The sequence below is a fragment of the Poromitra crassiceps genome (genome assembly GCF_964638095.1).
Source record: "Poromitra crassiceps genome assembly, chromosome: 6".
NCBI lineage: Eukaryota > Metazoa > Chordata > Actinopteri > Beryciformes > Melamphaidae > Poromitra > Poromitra crassiceps.
The window spans coordinates 7,563,754-7,575,172 of NC_139627.1; the positions used below are offsets into that span (position 1 = coordinate 7,563,754).

Below are 11,419 nucleotides of genomic sequence, written 5' to 3' on the forward strand. Positions count from 1 at the left end.
GGAGGGGGGAGTGTGGGGAGTGGGGGGGAGTGAGGGGAGTGTGTGGGGGGGAGTGTGGGGTGAGGGGGGAGTGTGGGGTGAGGGGGGAGTGTGGGGTGAGGGGGGGGAGTGTGGGGTGAGGGGGGAGTGTGGGGTGAGGGGGGAGTGTGGGGTGAGGGGGGAGTGTGGGGTGAGGGGGGAGTGTGGGGTGTGGGGGGGGTGTGGGGTGAGGGGGGAGTGTGGGGTGTGGGGGGAGTGTGGGGTGAGGGGGGAGTGTGGGGTGAGGGGGGAGTGTGGGGTGTGGGGGGGGAGTGTGGGGTGAGGGGGGAGTGTGGGGTGAGGGGGGAGTGTGGGGTGAGGGGGGAGTGTGGGGTGTGGGGGGGGAGTGTGGGGTGAGGGGGGAGTGTGGGGTGAGGGGGGAGTGTGGGGTGAGGGGGGAGTGTGGGGTGTGGGGGGGGAGTGTGGGGTGAGGGGGGAGTGTGGGGTGTGGGGGGGGAGTGTGGGGAGTGGGGGGGGTGGGTGGAGTGTGCGGGGTGTGGGGAGTGGGGGGGGAGTGTGGGGTGAGGGGGGTGTGGGGGGAGTGTGGGGGGGGAGTGTGGGGGGTGTGGGCAGCTGACCAGTCTTCACGGTGGTTGGATCCAGCTGTGGGGCAGGCAGACAGCTAGAGTCTTGTACAGCGACCGCTGGCCTGGTTTCGCATGCGTCTCTGCCTACAGAACCGCCAGTCCCAGTGTTTGGTTTCTGATGCAGGCCCGTCTGTCATTAATTAGCACTGTGGGAAGGAGCCGCAGGCCCCAACCAGCCATCCCACTCCTTATCCTTGGCTGACTCATCTACATTGCCTGTGCATTTGTGCCTAGGCCTGGACCATCTGCAAAGGGAAAAAAAGGGAGAAAAAAATCCTATTGCGATGATATTGACAGATATTGCAATTGCGATATGAGTCACGGTTTTAGTGGGAATGCCAATTTTTGCATTTCATTTCAACTGGAACAAATTTAAATAAAAATATGAGGATGTGATTTTTACTGGTGTCTGTACCAAACAAGCATGTTCTCGTATGTCTGGAGAAGATGATTTGTAGACCGGGGCATCGCTGTAGCACCACAATGCTTTGTTTAGTGGTATGTCCTGACATATTTCACCTTCATCAAAAGAAAATGGCAGCTCCTGTGATTTGGATCTTGCACTTGGGCCATATTGCGATTTCGATCATATTTCGATTAATTGCGCAGCCCGTGTGTGTGTGTGTGCGTGAGTGTGTGTGTGTGTGTGTGTGTGTGTGTGTGACACGTCACATGTCTGTGTGCCTGTGTGTCTACCTCTTGCTCAGTCTGTCTGTTCATGGGCCTGTGTGTGTTGTGGTCAAATGGCTTTGATGAATTCCACCTCATTGTTGATGTTGATGGATATTTGAGAGCCATTATCTGATCAATTCATCCATCTTGAATCCACAAGTTGCCTCAGTCACTTGTGCCATAAAGCAGAAACCATCGTTTTGGCCTCCGCACATGTTTGAAATGGGGACAGTGGGAATGAGGCAGCCCCACCTGGCACCAAGTAGATTCAGCTGGAGGGCAGTTAGATGCCGACATGTAGCATGTAGCATGTAGCATGTAGCATGTAGCACTACACCTCTTCCACATTTGAGTCTTGTGGAGAGTCAGGCTGTATGCAGGAACATTATGTGCTTTCCAGTTAGAGAAATCTACCTCAGCTGGACGTCACTTTCTCATTCTTTGTTTTTATCATCTTACTATCTTCCACTCACTGTAACTCTGTCTTTTTCTTTCTGCCTGTACCAGTGTACCCCTCTCTCTCTCTCTGTATATTTATCTCTGTTTCTTGTACTTGTGGGTAGTCTCTTTCTCTCTCTCTCTCTCTCTCTCTCTCTCTCTCTCAGCAGCAGCCTGTTTCTCATTAGACTGGACCTGTAGAGGTACAGCAGTCCCGTCTCTGGGTCTCCTCGGACTCTGCACGTTTTAAAAATAACACCAGCACATTAACAAGATCTGTTTCTCTTTTGCCGAGGTCTGCTGCCCTGTTCTTTGAAGCAGAACATTTCTGATGATGTTGTGGTTTCCTGACTTTGATGCATGTCCTGTCTGGGGCCACTGGTCCCTTGACAGGTGCCCTCTGTAGGGATGTGGCACTGCAACAGTTAATCTTCAGCTCTCCCCAGCGTGCACTAAGATATCAAACACTCGTGGAGGTCATGACCTTAGCCAAATGCATAATTACAAAGCCAGAGCAGTCAACTTCAAAATGACTTGATGGTTTTGAACCCTTATAACCTACATGTCTTTATATTAGTCACACTTATAACCTACATGTCTTTATATTAGTCACACTTATAACCTGCATGTCTTTATATTAGTCACACTTATAACCTACATGTCTTTATATTAGTCACACTTATAACCTACATGTCTTTATATTAGTCACACTTATAACCTACATGTCTTTATATTAGTCACACTTATAACCTGCATGTCTTTATATTAGTCACACTTATAACCTGCATGTCTTTATATTAGTCACACTTATAACCTGCATGTCTTTATATTAGTCACACTTATAACCTACATGTCTTTATATTAGTCACACTTATAACCTGCATGTCTTTATATTAGTCACACTTATAACCTACATGTCTTTATATTAGTCACACTTATAACCTACATGTCTTTATATTAGTCACACTTATAACCTGCATGTCTTTATATTAGTCACACTTATAACCTGCATGTCTTTATATTAGTCACACTTATAACCTGCATGTCTTTATATTAGTCACACTTATAACCTACATGTCTTTATATTAGTCACACTTATAACCTGCATGTCTTTATATTAGTCACACTTATAACCTGCATGTCTTTATATTAGTCACACTTATAACCTACATGTCTTTATATTAGTCACACTTATAACCTGCATGTCTTTATATTAGTCACACTTATAACCTACATGTCTTTATATTAGTCACACTTATAACCTACATGTCTTTATATTAGTCACACTTATAACCTGCATGTCTTTATATTAGTCACACTTATAACCTGCATGTCTTTATATTAGTCACACTTATAACCGGCATGTCTTTATATTAGTCACACTTATAACCTACATGTCTTTATATTAGTCACACTTATAACCTACATGTCTTTATATTAGTCACACTTATAACCTGCATGTCTTTATATTAGTCACACTTATAACCTACATGTCTTTATATTAGTCACACTTATAACCTGCATGTCTTTATATTAGTCACACTTATAACCTACATGTCTTTATATTAGTCACACTTATAACCTACATGTCTTTATATTAGTCACACTTATAACCTACATGTCTTTATATTAGTCACACTTATAACCTGCATGTCTTTATATTAGTCACACTTATAACCTGCATGTCTTTATATTAGTCACACTTATAACCTACATGTCTTTATATTAGTCACACTTATAACCTACATGTCTTTATATTAGTCACACTTATAACCTACATGTCTTTATATTAGTCACACTTATAACCTGCATGTCTTTATATTAGTCACACTTATAACCTACATGTCTTTATATTAGTCACACTTATAACCTACATGTCTTTATATTAGTCACACTTATAACCTGCATGTCTTTATATTAGTCACACTTATAACCTACATGTCTTTATATTAGTCACACTTATAACCTGCATGTCTTTATATTAGTCACACTTATAACCTGCATGTCTTTATATTAGTCACACTTATAACCGGCATGTCTTTATATTAGTCACACTTATAACCTACATGTCTTTATATTAGTCACACTTATAACCTACATGTCTTTATATTAGTCACACTTATAACCTACATGTCTTTATATTAGTCACACTTATAACCTGCATGTCTTTATATTAGTCACACTTATAACCTACATGTCTTTATATTAGTCACACTTATAACCTACATGTCTTTATATTAGTCACACTTATAACCTACATGTCTTTATATTAGTCACACTTATAACCTACATGTCTTTATATTAGTCACACTTATAACCTACATGTCTTTATATTAGTCACACTTATAACCTACATGTCTTTATATTAGTCACACTTATAACCTGCATGTCTTTATATTAGTCACACTTATAACCTACATGTCTTTATATTAGTCACACTTATAACCTACATGTCTTTATATTAGTCACACTTATAACCTACATGTCTTTATATTAGTCACACTTATAACCTACATGTCTTTATATTAGTCACACTTATAACCTACATGTCTTTATATTAGTCACACTTATAACCTACATGTCTTTATATTAGTCACACTTATAACCTACATGTCTTTATATTAGTCACACTTATAACCTACATGTCTTTATATTAGTCACACTTATAACCTACATGTCTTTATATTAGTCACACTTATAACCTACATGTCTTTATATTAGTCACACTTATAACCTGCATGTCTTTATATTAGTCACACTTATAACCTACATGTCTTTATATTAGTCACACTTATAACCTGCATGTCTTTATATTAGTCACACTTATAACCTACATGTCTTTATATTAGTCACACTTATAACCTGCATGTCTTTATATTAGTCACACTTATAACCTACATGTCTTTATATTAGTCACACTTATAACCTGCATGTCTTTATATTAGTCACACTTATAACCTACATGTCTTTATATTAGTCACACTTATAACCTACATGTCTTTATATTAGTCACACTTATAACCTACATGTCTTTATATTAGTCACACTTATAACCTACATGTCTTTATATTAGTCACACTTATAACCTACATGTCTTTATATTAGTCACACTTATAACCTACATGTCTTTATATTAGTCACACTTATAACCTGCATGTCTTTATATTAGTCACACTTATAACCTGCATGTCTTTATATTAGTCACACTTATAACCTACATGTCTTTATATTAGTCACACTTATAACCTACATGTCTTTATATTAGTCACACTTATAACCTACATGTCTTTATATTAGTCACACTTATAACCTGCATGTCTTTATATTAGTCACACTTATAACCTACATGTCTTTATATTAGTCACACTTATAACCTACATGTCTTTATATTAGTCACACTTATAACCTACATGTCTTTATATTAGTCACACTTATAACCTGCATGTCTTTATATTAGTCACACTTATAACCTGCATGTCTTTATATTAGTCACACTTATAACCTACATGTCTTTATATTAGTCACACTTATAACCTACATGTCTTTATATTAGTCACACTTATAACCTACATGTCTTTATATTAGTCACACTTATAACCTACATGTCTTTATATTAGTCACACTTATAACCTACATGTCTTTATATTAGTCACACTTATAACCTGCATGTCTTTATATTAGTCACACTTATAACCTGCATGTCTTTATATTAGTCACACTTATAACCTACATGTCTTTATATTAGTCACACTTATAACCTACATGTCTTTATATTAGTCACACTTATAACCTACATGTCTTTATATTAGTCACACTTATAACCTGCATGTCTTTATATTAGTCACACTTATAACCTACATGTCTTTATATTAGTCACACTTATAACCTGCATGTCTTTATATTAGTCACACTTATAACCTACATGTCTTTATATTAGTCACACTTATAACCTGCATGTCTTTATATTAGTCACACTTATAACCTACATGTCTTTATATTAGTCACACTTATAACCTACATGTCTTTATATTAGTCACACGTTTTTTTACGAGTCACTTTATTTAGTTATTTATTTATTATTTAGTCCGCCTACAGAGAGCCTACAGCCTATTTGTAACATTTCAACAGATTATTAGTTCAATTACATTATTTGAAATTCAACAGTTCAATACATATACAAAGCCAGTTTGGCTTTGTATATGTTTATTAGTTGAGACTCAATAAACACATTGTGTTTGCTTCATGTTCCTGACTGTCTGTAGGCGGACGATCCAAATCAAGTCTGACACAAATTGTAACAATTTTGTACTTGACAGAGATTTGAAAGACTCAAATGACTCATTTGAGTTTTAATGTGCGTGATAACGTGTGAGTCTCTGTGTGCTCGAGTGTGTTTGTGTGTGTGTGTGCGTGTGTGTGTGTGTGTGTGTGTGTGTGGCGGTGGTGGGGGGGGGGGGGCAGCGTGAGCATGACGTGCGCCCGCATGGGTTCGATCATTGTTTTCACGTTGAGCTTCTCCTCAGTCTCCACAGGAGGCACACCAACTTCCAGTTGGCTGCAGCGTGTTTAGTTGTATAAATAGTTAGCACAGTGCTAACAGTCGCTCCCTGAAGCTGCATCTGTCAGAGATGCAGACACACGCCTGCGCTCCTAATGTTCCCTGTTCCAGATCCTTTCACTACCTACTGTGTTTCCACTGCTTCTCTAGAGAGGCCTCTTTTATAAAACCTGTCAAACAATGGCTTCCACCTGACATGCTGAGACTTGAGCAAACGCAGGGGGGGGGGAATCAATCCATCACTTTGACACTTTTCCATGAAGTGTGTTAATCCAGCGTGGTTCATATCATACTTTCTGTAGATAAACCTGTTAATCCAGCGTGGTTCATATCATACTTTCTGTAGATAAACCTGTTAATCCAGCGTGGTTCATATCATACTTTCTGTAGATAAACCTGTTAATCCAGCGTGGTTCATATCATACTTTCTGTAGATAAACCTGTTAATCCAGCGTGGTTCATATCATACTTTCTGTAGATAAACCTGTTAATCCAGCGTGGTTCATATCATACTTTCTGTAGATAAACCTGTTAATCCAGCGTGGTTCATATCATACTTTCTGTAGATAAACCTGTTAATCCAGCGTGGTTCATATCATACTTTCTGTAGATAAACCTGTTAATCCAGCGTGGTTCATATCATACTTTCTGTAGATAAACCTGTTAATCCAGCGTGGTTCATATCATACTTTCTGTAGATAAACCTGTTAATCCAGCGTGGTTCATATCATACTTTCTGTAGATAAACCTGTTAATCCAGCGTGGTTCATATCATACTTTCTGTAGATAAACCTGTTAATCCAGCGTGGTTCATATCATACTTTCTGTAGATAAACCTGTTAATCCAGCGTGGTTCATATCATACTTTCTGTAGATAAACCTGTTAATCCAGCGTGGTTCATATCATACTTTCTGTAGATAAACCTGTTAATCCAGCGTGGTTCATATCATACTTTCTGTAGATAAACCTGTTAATCCAGCGTGGTTCATATCATACTTTCTGTAGATAAACCTGTTAATCCAGCGTGGTTCATATCATACTTTCTGTAGATAAACCTGTTAATCCAGCGTGGTTCATATCATACTTTCTGTAGATAAACCTGTTAATCCAGCGTGGTTCATATCATACTTTCTGTAGATAAACCTGTTAATCCAGCGTGGTTCATATCATACTTTCTGTAGATAAACCTGTTAATCCAGCGTGGTTCATATCATACTTTCTGTAGATAAACCTGTTAATCCAGCGTGGTTCATATCATACTTTCTGTAGATAAACCTGTTAATCCAGCGTGGTTCATATCATACTTTCTGTAGATAAACCTGTTAATCCAGCGTGGTTCATATCATACTTTCTGTAGATAAACCTGTTAATCCAGCGTGGTTCATATCATACTTTCTGTAGATAAACCTGTTAATCCAGCGTGGTTCATATCATACTTTCTGTAGATAAACCTGTTAATCCAGCGTGGTTCATATCATACTTTCTGTAGATAAACCTGTTAATCCAGCGTGGTTCATATCATACTTTCTGTAGATAAACCTGTTAATCCAGCGTGGTTCATATCATACTTTCTGTAGATAAACCTGTTAATCCAGCGTGGTTCATATCATACTTTCTGTAGATAAACCTGTTAATCCAGCGTGGTTCATATCATACTTTCTGTAGATAAACCTGTTAATCCAGCGTGGTTCATATCATACTTTCTGTAGATAAACCTGTTAATCCAGCGTGGTTCATATCATACTTTCTGTAGATAAACCTGTTAATCCAGCGTGGTTCATATCATACTTTCTGTAGATAAACCTGTTAATCCAGCGTGGTTCATATCATACTTTCTGTAGATAAACCTGTTAATCCAGCGTGGTTCATATCATACTTTCTGTAGATAAACCTGTTAATCCAGCGTGGTTCATATCATACTTTCTGTAGATAAACCTGTTAATCCAGCGTGGTTCATATCATACTTTCTGTAGATAAACCTGTTAATCCAGCGTGGTTCATATCATACTTTCTGTAGATAAACCTGTTAATCCAGCGTGGTTCATATCATACTTTCTGTAGATAAACCTGTTAATCCAGCGTGGTTCATATCATACTTTCTGTAGATAAACCTGTTAATCCAGCGTGGTTCATATCATACTTTCTGTAGATAAACCTGTTAATCCAGCGTGGTTCATATCATACTTTCTGTAGATAAACCTGTTAATCCAGCGTGGTTCATATCATACTTTCTGTAGATAAACCTGTTAATCCAGCGTGGTTCATATCATACTTTCTGTAGATAAACCTGTTAATCCAGCGTGGTTCATATCATACTTTCTGTAGATAAACCTGTTAATCCAGCGTGGTTCATATCATACTTTCTGTAGATAAACCTGTTAATCCAGCGTGGTTCATATCATACTTTCTGTAGATAAACCTGTTAATCCAGCGTGGTTCATATCATACTTTCTGTAGATAAACCTGTTAATCCAGCGTGGTTCATATCATACTTTCTGTAGATAAACTTGTTAATCCAGCGTGGTTCATATCATACTTTCTGTAGATAAACCTGTTAATCCAGCGTGGTTCATATCATACTTTCTGTAGATAAACCTGTTAATCCAGCGTGGTTCATATCATACTTTCTGTAGATAAACCTGTTAATCCAGCGTGGTTCATATCATACTTTCTGTAGATAAACCTGTTAATCCAGCGTGGTTCATATCATACTTTCTGTAGATAAACCTGTTAATCCAGCGTGGTTCATATCATACTTTCTGTAGATAAACCTGTTAATCCAGCGTGGTTCATATCATACTTTCTGTAGATAAACCTGTTAATCCAGCGTGGTTCATATCATACTTTCTGTAGATAAACCTGTTAATCCAGCGTGGTTCATATCATACTTTCTGTAGATAAACCTGTTAATCCAGCGTGGTTCATATCATACTTTCTGTAGATAAACCTGTTAATCCAGCGTGGTTCATATCATACTTTCTGTAGATAAACCTGTTAATCCAGCGTGGTTCATATCATACTTTCTGTAGATAAACCTGTTAATCCAGCGTGGTTCATATCATACTTTCTGTAGATAAACCTGTTAATCCAGCGTGGTTCATATCATACTTTCTGTAGATAAACCTGTTAATCCAGCGTGGTTCATATCATACTTTCTGTAGATAAACCTGTTAATCCAGCGTGGTTCATATCATACTTTCTGTAGATAAACCTGTTAATCCAGCGTGGTTCATATCATACTTTCTGTAGATAAACCTGTTAATCCAGCGTGGTTCATATCATACTTTCTGTAGATAAACCTGTTAATCCAGCGTGGTTCATATCATACTTTCTGTAGATAAACCTGTTAATCCAGCGTGGTTCATATCATACTTTCTGTAGATAAACCTGTTAATCCAGCGTGGTTCATATCATACTTTCTGTAGATAAACCTGTTAATCCAGCGTGGTTCATATCATACTTTCTGTAGATAAACCTGTTAATCCAGCGTGGTTCATATCATACTTTCTGTAGATAAACCTGCCAACGCTTTCTTATGAAATGGCTCTGCCCTTGCTGGCATTTCCATGTCCTAGCAGAGCCTCATGTTAGCTAATGCTGGCTATCGTGTCACTTCTTTTAACCATGAAGTTCAGTGTCATACTGTACGTCTGAGAGTAGCTTGGACCAAAACATACAATCTTCTGCCTTGTGTTGACATTATAGATTTTTTATTTTTTTTACACTAAAGGACTATATATATATATATATATATATATATATATATATATATATATATATATATATATATTTAAGCAATATCACACGAGAGGGAGTGCATTGTTGGCTAATATTGGCACTGCTGTGATTCGGTCGCAGGCACGAGGCCGCAGGCCGAGTGCCGTAGATAATCACAGCAGTGCCAATATTAGACAACAATGCACGACCTCGAGTGTGATATTGCTTTTATACAACAGTTCTATTAAACAAAGCTGATTAAAAAAATGACAAAAAGCTGAGAAAATAGATGATTTCTGTATTTATTCCTCCGCCAACAAAAATAGTACCCCCAGCTTTCCCTTTGCAGAAAATGTAGCCTAATCAGCCTAATTAACTGCAGGCTGTCTACTTTACTACTGTCTACTCTACAGCTGTGAAGCATTTTGTTGATTAGGGCAGCTGTGAAGCGGAGTGATCTACACACAGTGAAGCGCCAGTGCATTATCATGAAATATAGGCACTCGTAGGATCCCTCTTGTCCAATCAAATTGCTCGGCCGGAACTACCTGTTGTATAAATATATATATATATATATATATATATATACCATTATTTATACAGGGGGAGTCTCACTGAGAGCAATGCTCTCTTTTTCAGGAGCGCCCTGTTCATTCACACCTGGTAGCTGACATGCAAGTCAAATAAGTAACATGTTGGAGAGTAATTCATTTTCTCACAGATAATCCAGAATTATTGTGCAATTGAGAAGCTATTGGCCATTTGACAAAACCCATGGGATTAAACAAGAAGGGGGGAAAAACATTGACAACAAGACTAAGGCTTAAGATCAGATTCAATTCAGAAACATCAATGACATACTGTACTGTCAATAACAAGCTTGGCAGCTGGGAGCATCTCGGGGAAGAGTTGAACAGCTGTAAGCGTTTTTCTATGACAGTCCTGGATCTTCATCTTTTAGAAACACTTATTGAGAAGACAAAGCGTTTGGAGGAGGAAGATGTTACAAGTCATCTGTTTACCATCTTAGAGAAGAGGACTACTGAATGAGCAGATTGATGCTGTAGCTTCGGCGTTGAGAACAACATGTACTGATAAGGTCATTTGCTATCATGTAATTGAAATGTAAGGATTATGTTAAATAAGACACATTTAGATCTTTGATTAAAAAATGTGTTGAAGTGTGCTTCTAGTTGCATAGATAGATCTTTATTATAAATAAAGCATTTTTACAACTTTTTTAGGGGAGAAGAATTGTTGAGGTTGTAACACATCTGAGTAGTTTGTGACGTTTTAGCATTACATCATAGACACTTTTATTTAGCATTTTGTGATGTATTTTGTCTTCTTTCTCACACTAATGATGGAGATGTAATGTATAATTTTGATGCATCAATGACCATAATAGCACGTTTCTGTCTCTCTGCA

General features: G+C 38.2%; 1 protein-coding gene across 1 annotated transcript in view; it reads left to right on the plus strand.

Annotated features, from left to right (window-relative positions):
- The window catches only part of LOC310777676 (uncharacterized protein), a gene marked incomplete at both ends in the record, with an annotated part of 196,038 nt that overhangs the window by 82,833 nt on the left and 101,786 nt on the right, over nt 1-11,419 (plus strand). The window lies entirely within an intron of this gene.